We start from the raw sequence: 17,892 nt of genomic DNA on the forward strand, positions 1-17,892 counted from the left end.
TGGGGTCTCTAAAGAAATGGTTTGTTTGGTTAAACATGTGCTGCCTTTCTTTACTAGGTCCACCGACGCCTTCCTTTTTGGAGGTGTCTCCTTTCTCTTAATTCAAGGTTGGAATGTGCGATAGCAGATACTGTTCTTTTTTTTTTTTTTGCTTTGTTACTTTTGTTATGTGGCTGCCGAGCCATCAGCAACCATGAGGTTCCCCTGATCAGTTTTGTTTGTATTTTGTTGAGATTTAATTTGCTGGGTTCCTGATGTGTTCATATTTGATTTTTGGGGGGGCGGGGGATCCGGGGGGTTACACATGCCCTCCAGTTTCGGGGAATTTGATTCGGGCCCTATTTATTTTCCTGGGCCCGCAGGAAATCTCCCTAACGAGATGGAGCTTGCTGGAGCTCCTGGGAGCACGGGAGGCGAGGCTGCCCCTCGAGGTCCGAGAATATTTGTTTTCCGGGGTTCGGGTGGGCACCCAATCCTTTCTGATTTGCACTGTAATTTTTGGTTGTGCCAAATGCTTTTGTCTTCTTTGTCTTTTATGTCTTGTTTGTCCTGTCTGTTTCCTGGTAGTCCCTTCCCTGGTTTCCCCACTGGCAGAGGAAGTTTCCTAATGCTTCTGTTGTTAATATATCCCCATGTTGTCTGACTCACGGGCTGGGCCTGTGACCCTTGCCAAACTGACGTTGCTTTCCCATAATGTCCAGGGCCTTAATTCCCCGGTCAAGAGAGCCAAGGCTTTTCATTATTACAACTCACTAAAAGTTGATATCCTAGCTTTACAGGAGACTCATTTTACCAAGAATTTAGCTCCAAGATATTTTCACAAAAATTATCCTATTTTTTACATGGCCAATTCTGATAAGAAGACATGTGGGGTTCTCCTATGCTTTAATAAGAATTTGAATTTTGCCCCACAGGAGGTCTTTAGGGACCCAGGGGGTAGGTTTCTGGTGGTTACTGGCTATGTTGGCATACAGCTGATCACGGTGGTGTCCTACTATGCGCCTAATGAGGGTCAAGTGGCGTTTTTCCGTAATCTCCTGGGTGAAATTTGGCCCAAGGTGCAGGGCTCCCTGATCTTACTCGGTGATACTAATCTAGCTCTTGACCATATTTTGGATAAATCCAAATTGGGCAGATATAAGGACCCCCCCCTCACCTCATAAACCTCTAACCCCACTATGGAATAATCCAGAGTTTCCACCAGGCCTCGATCTAGCTAACTTCAAGTGGTGGATTTCCAAAGGTTTCAGGAGGGTGAAGGACTTGATTGATGTCCGCGCAGTATTTCCTGGGACCATTTAGTTAGTAGTTTTGAAATTCCTCATACGGAACAATTCCGCTATAGACAACTGTCCTCATATATTAACACAGTAATTAAAGTTTCCCCGAGACCCATGCGCTCCTCTGTCTTCGAAAGTACGTGCCTCTCTTTGGCTTCCACCAAGGGGCAAATTTCAGTGATTTACTCAGCCTTAATAGCCCCTATTGATAAAATGCAATACATGCGGGACTGGGAATCTGAATTGGGTACGGTCTGGGATTTGGAAGAATGGTGGGATAGGATGGATTCCCTCTCCAGGATCTCCCTAAATTCTGCAATAATAGAAGCCAATTATAAGGTAGCTCTTAGGTGGTATCTTACTCCAGACAGACTAGCGAAGATGTTCCCTTCAACGTCCCCTTTTTGTTTTCGGGGCTGTGACGCCAGAGGTTCAATGTTGCACATTTGGTGGTCATGCCCTATTGCCAGGAGGTATTGGGGTGAGGTATTTGATCTGATATCTAACATCTTCCATCAAACGATTGGTAGCACGGCTGAAGCAGCTCTGTTTGGCAAACTGGATATGACCCACCCTGGCCCCTCAAAAAAGCTGATTAGATTAATATTATTGGCGGGTAGAATTTCTCTGGCCAAAGCGTGGAAGTCCCCCTCGATATCCCTGGACCCCATACACACTAAATTGAACTGGATTATGGTCAATGACAGATTGACTCACACTCTAAAGAACTCGTTAGATAAATTCGAAGATTTATGGGAGCCCTGGATTGCCTTTAATAATAAGTAAGGTATAGTTTCGGATACCCTTGCGGGATATTATTCGTCACTGTTACTGACAGGACTAACTTCCTCTTCCCTCCCCTCCCCTTCCAGTAGATCATTTGTTTTATGTTTGTCCTTGTCTTATTTTATAACGGGGACGCAGGCTTGGGCTATTTTACCACCTAAAATCCTGCTGTGTACGGCTTTACATTTACCAATAGCTTCGGATGGTATAACATGTTCTCTAATTTTTTTTATTTTAACAAATTTTCCTTACTAGATATGCCTAGTCTATACTGATTATGTTGTCCAGACATCCTCTGATATGCTCCTTTATGTTAATTTGCGTACACTTATATTTTTTCATCCTCCGTTGTTATTTTTCTGTTAATATCTTGTAATTTATGTTGCCTTAATTGTATATTTACTTGTAAAATTTAATAAAAATATTGAAAGATAAAATAAATTTCACTATCACAGACTAATTTACTATATTCCTTCACCTTTATTGCAAACATCTAAAATATTTACCATTGCACCAGATCCCTTTATTCACACCGACAAAAAATAGATAACACAAATTTTTCATGTAAAACACCATGTTTTTTAATGACTAAAGTCCTATTTTACCAGAAAAAAAAGAATCATAGGGTCCCTGCAATAATAAAATCAAACCCTTCAATAGAATAGGTTGGGGACCTTACCAGATAAGAAATGGGGCAGCAACCCTTTTCTATCCATGAATGGTCCTCTGGATTTTGTTTTTCCCCCGAAAAAATGAAGGCAAAAAGTGTGTAGCCCCCTCCCTTTTGGAAAAAACATACCCACCTGCCCCCAATAGTGGTAGGGCCATCCTTCAGAAAAAGGGCCTCTTCTCTACAACCTGACCAGTGTTGTGGAGGTCTGTGGGTTGGGGGCTTATTTGAAATCTGGATGGCCCTTTAATTAACCTCCTTGGGGGTATTCCCGAGTGTGGCTCAAGGTTAATTTTCAGTACCAAAAGCAGTAACCCCAAGCCACACTTGGGGTGGAATTGGCAGGGAGTTTTCAAGTTTTACCCAGTCCCCACGTGCCCGTGGCGTCCTCCAGCAGTGTCTGCGGGATCCTCCAGTGATGCTGAAGCGTCCCCTAGCGATGCCTGCGGCGTCCTCCTGTGTGGCATCTGTTTGAGTACACAGGACATACCGAATGACTGTATGTGGGATGCTGGTAGGAGGAGTTTATACTACAGCAATGGTAAAAGTAGAATTAAAGTCCGGAATGAAATATAATAAAAACCTGTTTCTAAACTCTTTAATTCCCTTAAAATTAACCTACAAGTCTTTGTTCCAAAATAATATCATCTGGGTAAAAAACATATTTCTACTTTCCATTTCATTTTTAATTTCCAAGTACAATGCTAGCAGCATCCATCACACATAGTTACTATTATTATACAGTATTTTTATAGCACGGACATATTACGCAAAGCATTACAAAGTCCATTGTCATGTCACTAGCTGTCCCTCAAAAGGGTGTCTAAGGGCAACTTGGGGGGAAGCCATTTAACCTATTTTATTAGTTTTCTGTATCCACCTACAGGGGATGGCCACAGGTTACAAGAGATTGTCAGAGACTGCTGACATTTTCCTGTACATTTTGTATGCTGTGGCCAACAAAGTTCTTTATTTTAGGTTAGGTATGTTACTAAGTGTATAAAATGCTTTTATTTTCTAAAGATAGTAACATATTTCTTCTAAATCTCCCAAAATGTTATGCAGGGGAGGGATTGTCATGTATTACATGAAGGCAAAGAAAAGCAAATTGTTAGCTTTGCGCCAGATGGCAATAGAATACTTTATAATGCAGGTATTCTCTGACACACAAATACATTTACTGTTAACACCAAACCCAAATTAGGAACTCACCAACACATTGTAATTATAACAGTGTCATTATTCCCAATTTCCAGTGATTGCTATGCTAATGTCATCCCTTACGGTTAACAGAAAACTGGTCAGCTTAGACTAACACCTCCCATTCTCATTAAGTATTGAATAACCTTCAGTACTTTAAGATTTTTGGACTAATGGACATAAATCAGGGGACAGATGGTTGATCTGGGTTAGCAGGACTCATTTGTCCACATTATGTTTTTCAGATTTGTCTCTTAGTTGGTCATAGATAAACTTTGAGCACACAGGACATATCAAGTGACTGTATGTGGAATGCTGGTAGGAAGTGATAATCTTACAACAATGGTTAAAGTAAAGTCTGGCATAAAATATAATAAAATATGTTTCTAAACTGCTTAGTGCCCATATAATTATCCCACATGTCTTTGTTTTAAAGTAATATCATCTCTAAAAAACACAATTTCACTTTCCATTTTAAACCACAATGCTCGCAGCAGCCATTATACATAGTTTGGTAATTGTTCAGGCAAACTTTGTTCAGAGAGCTGTATATGAGAGAAATAATTATTGTGTACCTCGTAGTTGTGGTGTTATGGTTTTCATTTAAGTTAGCTAGTTTGCCCCCACCCCCAACCTCGGGTATGCACAGAAAGATTTTTTTCTACATTGGGGTGGGATGATGAGCTAATTTCACGCATGAGCAGTGAGATCAGCAAGTTTTTTTCCCAACTACGTCACCCGATCTTGCGCCTGGGTCGGATTACATAGTAAGAAGAACCTGGAAAAAGATGAGAAGATGGCGGCTCCTGGAGCGCAGGCCTAAAGTGGGATACTGGGACGGTGTGGAACCCGATGGAAGAGATCTCCGGACCAATCGACTGAGCTGCGGGATTGAAGGTAACCAAATTTTTTATAATGTTTTGGCTGTTTTTGAGCTTAGTTCCTCTTTAAGTAGTTGAATTAGTTGAGTCAGTTTTTTTTTTCCTCGACAGTGCCATCCACTGTTAACACATGCACAGAAGATCCCAGAAGTGGGGTTAGGGGGAAACCTGAATGAAGGGTGGATTCATGGAAATGGCTGAATGTAATATGGGATCCTGGATATAATACAAATGACTGCACAGATAGCCATTCTCACTCCTATGAACACTTTTACATACACTCTCTCTCTATTTCATTGAAGCCCAGCCAATTTACAAGATATAAAGCATGGAATCCCTGTGTAACGTATCACTTCAAATTGTCTTTGTAAATAATGTTTAGCCTCTCTTAAATAATGATTGTATATTTGTTAGCTCTTTTCTCTGTCAATAAATATCTTGTTATTTAGGATCTGCAATAATATTAAGGGTTAAGGAAACCAGAATTTTTTTTTTCAGTTTGAAATGGGTACAAACGAAAACTATTTTGAGCAGGCCCACCTTTTGTTATATTACTAAATACACCATAAACTCACACCATTCCTCCGTGTGCTTATGTACTTGTATTCTGTGGATGCACAAATTCCAACAAACAACTGATTTGCTACAATTCCTGTGGAACACAGAGCTGTCTCTAGACTAGGCATGGGCAAACTATAGCCCAATACGGTTGTTTCTCTGGCCCTTTGGGTGTTCCACGGCTCTGGCCGGTGCCAACCCCAGCAGGGTCAGGAGAAGGACCCTGCTGGGGGGGCGCACCGGCCAGAGCCGCAAAACACAGCCCCCGTTGGTATCCCCACTCGTGGAGGTGGGCAGGGTGTGTCAGATCTGCGATGGGAGAGTGGGCGGGCTGTCACTGCATACAACCCATCACGTCGTTATCATGACGTCACCTTCAGTTGCATCATGATGGCATAACCCTGCCCACTCTCCATTGCATTGTTCCCCCACCTTTCTGCAGCTAAATTGCCTAATATATACTGCTATTCCAGGAAAGCCTCTGTAGCATCTTATAGGGAGACTTTTTCAATCTCTTTTTAGAGCATATGTTTCCCCCTCCAAGGCTTTCCATATGGGTTTGAGTAATACCAATCACTGTCTCAAATGTAACTTCCTTGAAGATGACCTGTTTCACTGCCCATAGGAATGCACCTTTTGCCTTTAAGTAGTTCATTACAGCTGTACTCAATATTCATGCCACTCAACCCCAAATTGGGCAATCATGGGTGCAATTTGAAAAAATGGCATCTGATTCTCTAAGGCAAGGTGTCAAACTCTGGCTCGGGGGCCAAATCTAGCCCGCAATGTCCTTTTTTTTGGCCCCTAAAGGAATCCTAAATTTAAATTGCAGCTGGCCCTCAGCTCCATTGAAATAGCGCAGCTACTACAATTCCCGGCATCACTCACATCTATAGATCAGCGGGATCTCTGCCTTTGCGTGGCCCCACATTGGACTGTTTTATAGATGCAAGTAATGCTGGGAATTGTAGTAGCAGTACTATTTCAATAAAGAGGGAGTTCCAGGGAGAGGCCACTCAGAAAATTTAGCCCTGCATTGGTTGCATCTGGCATTTCCAGCACTCCCCCTCAGCTACACGTGGCATTTGCCAGAAGGCTTTTGGAGTTACAGGGGCTTCTTGGTGACCCATGGCCTTGTGTCATATAGCAGTGTCGCAGGCTGTGCATAGCCTGCTGTTATCCAAGTGTATGACACTGTGGGCGCTGCACAATTTCCACGTTACATCCCTGACACAATGCCCCAGCTCCGTACCCAAGCTGCTCAACTGCTCTCTATGTTTGGTAGCACATATCTGTGTGAGCAACTATTCTCCAAGATGAAGATGAACAAAACATCGTACAGGAGTCGCCTTACTGATGAACACCTTCACTCAATCCTGAGGATATCCTCAGCTCAGAGCCTGACCCTAAACATTAAAAAATTAGCATCCAAGAAGAGATGCCAGGTATCTGGCTTTGACCTTGAATAAATGTTTTCTTTACATACTTTTCCTTGCTACTCCAAGGCATGGACTTGAATGGTTGAATTTTCATAGAAGAAATGTGGTATTATTATTGTTAGCCTGTGCAAAAAAGTTACCATTGAAATTTAACTCATAAGGCTACAAATAGAGAAGGAGGCATAGGATTTTTTCTTAAATAAAATAATAAAAAAAAAATCTTGTACCTCTTTCTAAATTATAGGCTTGTTCCAGGTTAAACAAAACCACCTTGTTTCCATATGAAAAGGTTTTTTATCTAATGAGAAGGAAAAACTGCAACTTTGGCCCCCACACACCCACACAGTTTTTTTTAACAAAGCTACAATATTGAATAAATCAAAACTGTCCAGTGCAAAGATACTAAAAATGTATGTCTGACACCTCAGAAAGCTTTAATAACTTTAATAACATAATTAAATGGTCCTACTAAACTGAAACTGCATCTGAGTTTCCAGCACTCCTTATGATACCTAGTAAGACTAAAATATAAGAACCCCAAATCTGTAATCTTACACCTACTGTTACAATTATGCCAACCTAGGTCTTGGGTGAATTATTTCCTGCCCTCACACTGTCTTTTTCTTTTGTAATTTGATCGCTTGTTCTTCAAATTAATGACTCCTGTTGATTTTATTTTTGTATCGTTGTGTATCCTGTAACATAATATCCTTCTGTTGCTATCTGTTTTTGATGATACAAATCTAATAAATTGGAAGTTTGTAAAATGCAGAAGAAAAAAAAATCAGCATCATCTCTTTTTAAAACACTTTTGTAGCAGTAGCATTGACTGTGCATGTTAAGTACAAGAATTACACAATCATAGAAAAGGTTTGCTATGATTTACATCATAAGAACAATAAATATAAAAACTATTCAAAAGGTTTCACCATATCAGGGAAAAACAAAGAATGCATTCTCTTCGGTAAGATATTACAGAGTAAAGAAGGCCTTTTGTTTTTGAAACCTGTCTTGTAGAAAATAATTGGACAATATTGCAAAATCTATGTAAGTATCATCTTTCACAGTTATTTGCATAACCGGTAAGGTTCTTTTCATGTATTACTAGCTCTGTCAGCAGAATTGTGTTGCTATCTGGGTCACTTTGCAAGTTACTTTCCTGTAACTATGCTATTGCTCAACGTCTCAACTTCCTTGTTGCTTATAACCCTTCCTGCAACTAAAAGGTGGCAAAAGGACTCTTACTTCCTGACCCACGTTTAATTCTCACAATCACAAATTCTGACTCTGTACCTGATGCTGTGCATACTACCTTGTCAAATTAAACATTACTGGACAGCGGACATTCTACAGACCACAAACCAATAATACTGGTTCCAGATCATGCAATATTTGTAACAACCAATCACACTGGTCACCAGTGTAGAAGATATTATAATTGCAAATATATAGTAGAACAGTAAAAAAGAGATGGGGTCGTTCCCAGATGTATGTTTGTAAAGAAACAACATTTAGGTGTGCAGAGCAAATACATATGATTTTTCAGTAGTTGACAATGGTTACTGTACCTTGGTAGGTGCCCTAATAAATATCTTGTTTTTAAATGTATGAGCCCAGTAAATTTATGTGTTTTCTGCTAAGGGTGAATCTATAAAAGTGATAAAGACAGAAGATGTAGATTCTGGCTTCACCATAAATAGAAAGATGCTGTGGGGGGATCTAACACACACATTAGCATCATTATGGTATATATGATGAATGTGTTCTACTAAATTCATGTGTAATACCCCAGGAGTCAAGACTAAAACAGTTCCTATTGTCAAAACAAAGCCTAGGTACCTGTATATTCTAAGTAGCCAAGCTTGTATGTAAGTTTTTCTAGATATCTTAAAGGAGAGGTGTGGTTTGTGGCTGATTACACTGAAATCTGTTTTGTAGAAAATAATTGCAAAATCTATGTAAGTATTGTCTTTTACAATTTGCATAATTATCAAGCTTAAAAATCCAAATAAGGTTTTTTAATACTGACAAAATAAATATATGTGCAAGCTTGTTCCAATTTACCGCAAAGTCAGTTTTGTTCTGGGTATAATTGCATTGGTGGAATGTGAAGACAGGATTGAATCTGTTATTATAGGTTTTTAACTATAACACCAACAAAACTTTTTTTTAGTTTCTGGTAGATTTGGCCCCGAGTATTTGTATATTCTATTGGGTTTTTCATACTGACCCTCAACTAGGATAAAAATACCAAAAAATTACTAATGCACAGTTGCAAATACAAAATGCTATAGAAACACTCCATTTAAAGTTTTTTTTTTAACTCCACAAAGTTTTGGGCCCTCTGGAGGCTTTATTCATAATGAGATAGTATGCACAAAATATTTGCAGATTTGCACATGATGAAGGACCTATCTGCCAAAAGGGGCTCCTCTAGCTTTATTGTCTAGGTCAGGATAACCTATGGAATTTTGCTGAGACTGTACACTGAGCTTAATGTGGATTTTACAAATTGTGCTGGAGCTGTGGATGGGAACCACATTTGTATGCAGATGTCCCCTTCCATCAACAATGGAAACTTTAAAAAGCACCTTTCCTCCATATATGTGGCTGATGGCTATCGGTATCCACCAGATATCATTGTCAGCAAAGTGATTGACATCAGTTATTTCTTCCAAAGGGTGTGCTACCATGTATTCACATGCAGAATAGTCTAGTCTTTTGAAGTAAAAGGGGAGCTCTCAGGGAGTCACATTATTTAGAGAAGGAATTCACCAGAGAATGGGATTCCTGCAGAGGAGTGTAAGGTGGGTGACACAGAAGAGGACAGAGATCCCCTGGTCCTGTGGGGAAATGGGACAGATACCAAAAGCTGCATGTGTCCTTCACAACTACTTACGTGAAAAGAAAGCATTGGTGTGACAGGTGTTGCTGGGTCCATATCTGGATCTTCACCTGGACTTAGGGAGCATAGGTGGTCTAAATCGGAAAACAGGAGTAGACTGCTGGAAGCTGACTTCCCAAGTTTTTTTGAGTCAAATGGACTTTTTACTGCTAATAGGAACTATTTAATGTATTTTAGGATGAGGTTTATGTACAGTGCTGTGTATAACAAGAGTCGTTTTTGTGAACAGAGCTATTTCGATATTTAATGTGAAAAAAATGTGTGAATTTTGTCTATGTTTTTTTTAATTATTATTTTGTTAGGCTCCTTTAATTTCTTTTGTGTTTTTTGGTACTACCAAATAATTGCCCAGCCAGGCTATTGTTTCTTGTTCTTCCCATGTTCACTGGCATTTTTGTGCTAAAGTAAAAAACTCAAGCAGAAGCCTGAACTTCCATCACAGTCACTTCATCCTTTCACCCCTTTTCCATCTGACATCTCTCCTGCTGTTAGGACCCTCTGCAGCCTCCATGTTCTCTCCATCCTCAGTATGCACACTCCTGGCTGCTCATCTCTGCCTGGACAGAGAACCAGGATGGTATAGGTTGCTCCTCCTCCAAGCTGGTCCTCCTTTTTTTTAATAAAAATATTAATATTTGTAAACACACTCTTCCCATGCACCCTTCATAAGACACACTTCTTTATGTGCAGTACATGCACTTAGAAGTTGTCTGACGCCTGTTCACCTCTGCAAGACATCACAGACATTCTTCAGGTACCAGTCCCAAAGACTTTTCTATGTTTTACTTTAGCAGCATTTCTCTAATAAATATGACAAAATATACAAATGTAATAAAATGGTTTTCTAGATATACACGAGAGCTGGCATAATATATAGGGGCCAGGGTGAAATCACATGATTTTGGTTCTGTAGCAGCTATGCATCTTTGTAAAGGATTGTGCAAAGTGGCGAACGTACTCACATAAACCCGGATCCAGTTAAGTACAATCGGTTAGAGATCACTTAGAAAGGTAAATATGGGGGAGGAGTGGCTAGCCATAGAGCCGGGCGCACATGGCTTCTTAGAGCTCTGGTCCGCAGGTGGCTAAATAGCAGCAAAAACGTGCAGACCGTAAGTCCTCGGCTAACCGCAAATTGCTGGCAGCCACGGATCTGTGGCAGTACTTCACAGGAGCCAGTCCTCTAATAAGACAACAGGCACAAAATCTGCAGCACAGGGGACTGCTTTCAAAGGCATTAATAACCTGTGTCAGGTGCTACAGGATGTTTCTCAATCCCTAATTCTTCAAGCAACACAGTTCCAGCTTCTCCTGTGATTCCTGCAAATCTACTTTCTCATCTACTCCGCTCAAGAGGGATTTAGAACTCAAGGACCTACTCCGTGCCATACCTACTAAAAAACGACTTGGATCAATGGGGGTCAAGAATTAAGACTACCCTACGAAAAAAAGTGGATGACATAAAAACAACAAATTGTGAATATTTACAAGCAAGTACTTACACTCACCAAGACAGCAGATGAGGTTGAATGCAGATTGACGACGCTTGAGATGTTTCAGTCTACAGTCTGCCACCACTTGAGCTCCATGCAACTCTGCATAGAAGACGGCTAAAAACACAATTGTTGCAATAACATCAGGTTACATGGCATCCCAAAAACAACATCTGGCTCTGATCTATGGACCTCTGCAACCGCCATTTTTAATTTGGGCAACCACCTACCACTACCCTTGAGTTAGAGTACATGGAGTGGTTTCCGTGGATGTTTCACCTTCTAATCACTCATGTGATATTCTCTGCAGGGTCCACTTCTACAATCAAAAAGAAAATATGCGCAGAGGCTGGGGCAATGGTTTAGTGGACTTTGACATATCTACAATTAGTTTCCTGCCGGACCTCTAGCCTCACCCTACAGATATTAGGAGTAGTGTGTCTGCTGCTTGCTTTGATCTGCAAGCTGGAGCCTAGTGCAGATGGGGTCATCTCTTCCCTCTTCAAATTTTATCCCTTCTTTGCTCACCGTAAACCAGACCAACTCTTAAGCTGCGTACACACTTGCAATTTTTGTCGTTGGAAAGGATCTTTCACGATCCTTTCCAACGACAATGGGCTGCAAGATGCATGAACGATGCTGTACATACAGCACCGTTCATGCTCTATGGAGAGGGGAGGGGGGAGAGCGATGGAGCGGCACCCTGCTGCGCGCTCTCCCCTTTCCCTTTCATTACGATCGGCTGTCGTCCATCGTCCGTGGATCCGGCAGGTCGGTCGTCCGGACGATGGATGACACCGACTGTACACACGGCAGATTTTGATAATAATTGGCCGATCCGATAATTGGCCGATGCCGATTATTGAGCGATAAAAATCTGCCGTGTGTACGTAGCTTTAGACCAATGGTCGCCAACTTTTTCAGTCCCGCCGACCACTAAAATTACTGCCTCCTGACCGCGCATGCACAGGGAGCCGGTTGTCACTCAAAGGGGGAGACACCTCCCCATAGTGACGTCATTATGACATAACCCCACCCACTCTCCCATCGCAGACCTGAGCCTGTGATGAAACAGTGGGCGGGTTGTGTCCAGGGATACAGCCCGCCCACCTTCCTGAGCCTAGGAACTGTATGGGGGACATGGTCCGCGGCTCTGGCCTGGTACGTCCCCGCAGCGGACCACCCATTACTGACCCTGTACCAATTTCTAATTGGCTTGACTTCTCAGAAGATAGACCACCACCACCACCTACTACCAGCACCAGACAGAATAGATTCATGCGTCGCCAATGCCCATCACTCTGCTTGAACTTTGACTGTGCTCCTGCTATACCCCATACGCACAATCAATATGTATCCTTATCCAAAAATTACCAGCTCTGAAAGTGATGCATTTGCCTATGCTTATGTTTTCTTTTTTTTTCATTTTCTTGACCTCTGCTGTTTTATACATGAGTGTGCTGATGTCACTATTGTTCTGTGTTAATTGTTTTATAGGTTATTAAATATTATTATTCAAAAACTAACAATTATTTAATGCCTGCACATTGTTTTGTTGCTGTTTACCTAAAATGGCTCTCGCTTCCCCCTGATTTGCTCGCCTCTATGGCTTTCACGTTTTCCCCCCACATAGGTTTCTGTGTGTTGTATTTTCAGACACACACTGTTATTTAGCACCTTGTTCCCCTTCCATTTACCTCCCCCATTTTTTAGGCCACTACTTTCCCCTTTTGGGCCCACCTGCCACCACCAAAAAATGGATACATTTGGGCTAGTGCCAGATGTCAAAGATCTACATCACCCTGCCAAGAGATCCACTTTTTTTCCCGAATTACACCGTTTGCATTTACATGTCTGCTCATTTTGAACATACCAAATTAACAAACTCTGCTCCCACAGAATCCTTTCCGGCTATCACAGTCTATCATCAGATTCTAAATCTAAGGCAGTCAGTATTTTAATCTCTCACGCCCTCCCATGGCAATGTGTGGTAGTGCAGAGTGATTCACAAGGCAGATATGTGTTTGTGAAGGGGTCTATTCAGCAGCATAATTTTACCTTTGCCTTTTTTATGTACCTAATGTTAGCCAACTTTCCTTTTTTTTGGAAAAAGCTCTGACACAGCTAAAAGAGTTCTCTGTTGGGTACCTTTTGAATTTAGATTATTGGATGTTTGTTGTCTCCAGTACCCAAAGACCAGGGCCTATACTCACTATTCAGCTGGTCAGAAAAGCTACTCCTGCATAGACTATATATATGTACCACAATATATTTGTACCACAATTGGACACTGTCACTGCCTACTGTATAGGGTCCCGTTCTTTTTCCGACCATGCTCCAGTATATATAGATTTAACTCTTCCATCTACCTTACATTCAGCCTGGAGCTGGAGGTTAAACAAACAATGGCCTGAAGTGGTGACAGACATTACCAAAGAATTGACAGAATTTTTTCTCCACAGACAGCCCCTTCATTCTGTGTGAGACACATAAATGCTACATAAGGGGGTGCTCATTAAACATGGCTCCAGAATTTAAAAAGGAATATCAGCGACAGGTTCTTTGCTTTCTAGGGTTACCCAACTAGAATCCCTACATAAACGATATTTACTTGCATCACATGCAGCAGAACTACTAACAGTGAGGAAAGTGTGACCGCTCTTTTACAGCAGAAATGCCAAAATGGCGATGTGTTTTATATGAATTATGGCCAGGGCTCTTGGTAAAAAGCAAGCTCAAGCATATGTCCCTACCATATAGACTTCAAGAGATAATCTGGTTCATTTACAACCTGCAATAGCACAGGCCCTCAGCCACTTCAATAAGGGATTATATAACCTCTTCCCCCCATATGACCCAGCAGTGACACATCTCAAATATCAACACATAATCTCCTGCTTAAAAAAAAATGGCATGCTCAATTTGCCAGAGGAAGTTGTTGAGGGCTTAGAGGTCCCTATCACATTATTACACATTATTTATATGGCCCCGACATATTACACAGCGCTTTACAAAGTCCATAGTCATCTCACTAGCTTGGTAAACACTGGGGAAAATGTCCTTGTAGACTAAAGCTGCGTACACACGTCCAATAATTATAGTTAGAAACGAACGACTGATTGGCCAAAAATCGTTCTAAAATTAGGTGACCAACGAAGCCGACGAACGAGGATTGTTGTTGGAAATGAACAAGCGGCACGGCGGATCTGATTGGCCGACGATCATTCACTATCTATCGTATGTACGGTCGTTCAGTGATTGTGCATGTTACAGCATGTACAGAATTGTGCACAATATGATTGTTCAAGTATAACCGTGCATAATCATTGATCGGTCGTAATCGTTTGTTTTCTAACGATAATTATTGGAAGTGTGTACCTAGCTTAAACCTTACTGTGAATTCAGCTTGAGTAAGAGTTATACAGTTTTGATACATTGTTATATTGTTTTCAAGACTTTCATACCACTATTTGTACATTGAACAGATTGTTAATTTTTTGGATTTCTTATTTTATACTATTTGCTGTTTATTAGTGTTTATTATTATACACCAGAGCAAATGTCAATTTGGTTGATTGTGAAAATAAAAAAAGGAATTAAAAAATAAAAGGTAAATGTGAAAAAATAGGAATAAATAAGTATAAAAAAAACTATTTAAAAAATCTGCAGAGGCAAAATATCATAATGTCATACACTAATGTCAAACTTACCCTTTTCTTGTGAGTTGTGCATTAACTTGGGCAGCTGAGGCCCCACATCCTGGGTCTGGAATGCACCAAGTCCAAAATCTATATTTGCTTTCTCTGTCATTTTTAGAAGATTTTTAGTTATTTAATTAGGACACTCATTTTTCTAAGATTGGCCATAAATTTAGGAATTGCACTGAAACACCTTGAAATGTTATTTAAGTTTTTTTAGACTCTTTTGGTAAACCACTAAATGCTGGCCTCGCCTCTGCTTGATGTGTGTCACTATATTAGCTTTCTCAAAAGCTGACAATCCATCAAATGGTAATTAATATTCATAACTTGGTTGGGTGACCAGTTTGGTCATTTTTGCCTGATTGATGTATACATATCAACCAGTATTTCGGCACCCTGTAAAATATTCTCTTCACTGTTCCATTCTCCTCTAGGAGAATGCCATGTTTTGTCAATCTGTCATTTAAAGAAACTAAAAAGAATGGTATTAGGTAGTAACTACGTGCCTGCCAGAATAAAAAACATGTAATAAACCCTTTGGGCCACACATTTTCAGGTTTCTGAACACAAAAATATATAGAAGCTTTAAAATTATAAATGTAGCTTTAGAATTATAAATGTAAATCAGCTGAGCAGACAAAATGCATGGACTTTAAAACTGAACTCAAGGTAAACTACCCATAGTTGTCNTTAAGGATGCAAACAAATCCTAAAAAAAGGTCAGATACAAGTCAGAAGTCTTTACTCCTGCAGCTTAAACTGGTGTGTGCATTACATATATATTACATATATATAGGTGTGTTTTGTAAAACTATACTTCATTTTAGATATTGTGCATATTTGTCTGTATTTTCCAATTTTTAAGATTTTTATAAATTTTATTCTATCTATCTGCATTTCTGGCTAATGTTTTACTTAATACTAGTACCATATTTTTAGAGACCTTTAATTACCTGCATCAGCCCAAAAGAATTTCTATGATCACCCCATTTATAGGAGTCTAAAGCATTCCTAGGGTTTATAAGACATAATTGCTGCAATTTGGGCTGCATCCAAAAAGCAAAAAAATAAATAAAATTAAAATAATAATTACATATACATATAAAATAATATACATATTAAATATGTACATATATGTACAGTATGTCGTGGAGTCTTTATATGATAAAACAATGGTTTTTGCTTCATTTTCCTTTCTCACAATACAATACATGTCATCTGACTCAAAATAGATTTTTTTTTTTAATTTTGCTCTTTCTTTAATATGAAGAAAAAAAATAAACCTCAAAACTAAATCGACAAATATTATTTTTTAGGTTTGTTAGTTTTTTTTGTTGATGTGTTTTATAAAAATACAAGCAAATATGAGCAGAACAATATAACCAAAAGAGAGCCCCATTTATCCTAAAATGCATATTACTTCTTATTTTACACAGTGACATAGTTATTGCCCAATAACCAAGAACATGTAAAAAAAAGTTGCCCTAGGGCAGTGATCCCCACGTTTGTAGCGCACACACAGCTAAATGCGCAGACTCCCGACCCTGCACGCGTGGGAAGCGCTGTGTCACTCAAAGCGGAAAAAACTTCCCCCAGAGTGGCGTCATGATGTCAGAACCCACCCACGCTCCCATCACAGGTCTGAGCCTGCAATGTGTACTGGAGACATGGTCTGCGGCCCTTGGCTGGTGCGCCCCCCCAAGCAAAGTCCTTCATCTGACCCTGACAAGCCCACCTGTCTGACGGCCGTAGCCCACTAGTGGCCCACGGTTTGGGGACCCTTGCCCTAGGGGATGGGGAAGGTACAGTGGTAAAAGCTGAATTAGTAATTTTGTAAAGAAGTGCGGGTACTCACTAGAAATATTTTGCACATCTTGCCGTTCGGTTTCAAGTGAGGCTCCGTTGGAAGGAATCTCATTAAGATCACCATATAATGCTACAAAAGATAAAAAATGGTATTTTATAAAAGCTATTATAGGCTGGCAAATGCATAAAAAATAAATAAATAACTAAATTCTATATTCTGATGAATACAACATCAAACATAAGGCATTAGTGATGCAACTGCAGCCAAGGGTGGAAGTATTCATCTGCAGAGTGAAGCCTTTTCATTTTATCAGCTTCTAGCATGCATGGGTCTCTCACTGCCATAGCTGACATATTGGTTACATGTTTGGTAACTACTATACCTGGTTTCCAATTGTCAGTGGCAACACAAGTGCAAGTGTTGGCTGTTAAAGTGGAGGCATTTATGAAAAATAAAATATCCCTGTCATGGGGCATTATGCTGGAGAATGTTAATGTATAGGTTTTATGTATAGATTGTGGGCAGGAATTGGGTTACTAAGGTAAAGGTAATAGGTATTAAATTACAGCAAACAACAAATTCAAATATTCATTGTTTCAGTCTCCTACATAGACTAATTGGTATAAATAATGTCACTCAGTAGCTCATGAAAACAGAAGATGAGGTCACCAGCATTCCAGATTACAGGATTCTTGCTTTATTGTAAAAAAAACGGTCATACCGTGTCTGAAAAGCCATTTTGGGGACCATGCAGGGTCCCTTCCATCACTGTGTTTGATTTATTAAAGTTTTCCAAGGCTGGAGAAGATACACTTTTATCAGTTAACATGGGCGATTCAGCAAACCTGGAATCGATCTGGTCCAGGATTGAAAACATTTGCTAATAAATAGCAAATTACTTTTAGGATATCCATTTCAGGTTTGCTGGATCACCCAGGTATACTGAGTATTTCAGGTATACTCCTACTGTGAAAAGTACCAAGAGCGGACAACAATCTAAAGTAGAGAAGAAAAAAAGTTGAATTGTGGTTGTTTGTTATGGTTTGTGCTCTCTGCATTCAGCACATTCAGTTCCCTTATGCTTTTTTATTGAAGATGCCAGCTAGTGTCTTTCAGGAACATTCCATGACAACTGTGTTAAAGGAAACCTTTGGAAGCTGCCATAGGTGTTT

At 40.1% G+C, this 17,892-nt stretch overlaps 1 protein-coding gene across 5 annotated transcripts in view; it reads right to left on the reverse strand.

Moving 5' to 3' along the window:
- The window catches only part of LOC140331939 (lysozyme g-like), a 29,313-nt gene extending 12,272 nt beyond the window's left edge, over positions 1-17,041 (reverse strand). Inside the window, exons 1-2 of one of the 5 annotated variants that reach the window (XM_072413268.1) lie at positions 16,769-17,041; positions 11,228-11,329 (exon numbers count right to left, since the gene is read on the reverse strand). The gene's annotated coding sequence lies outside the window, so the exon portion shown is untranslated. Of the gene's footprint in view, positions 1-11,221; positions 11,820-16,768 lie in introns of those variants that run through there. The other 4 variants (XM_072413274.1, XM_072413294.1, XM_072413281.1 and 1 more) reach the window with 4 other exon arrangements.
- Between the last annotated feature and the right edge of the window lie 851 nt (positions 17,042-17,892).

Source organism: Pyxicephalus adspersus, chromosome 1, assembly GCF_032062135.1.
Source record: "Pyxicephalus adspersus chromosome 1, UCB_Pads_2.0, whole genome shotgun sequence".
NCBI lineage: Eukaryota > Metazoa > Chordata > Amphibia > Anura > Pyxicephalidae > Pyxicephalus > Pyxicephalus adspersus.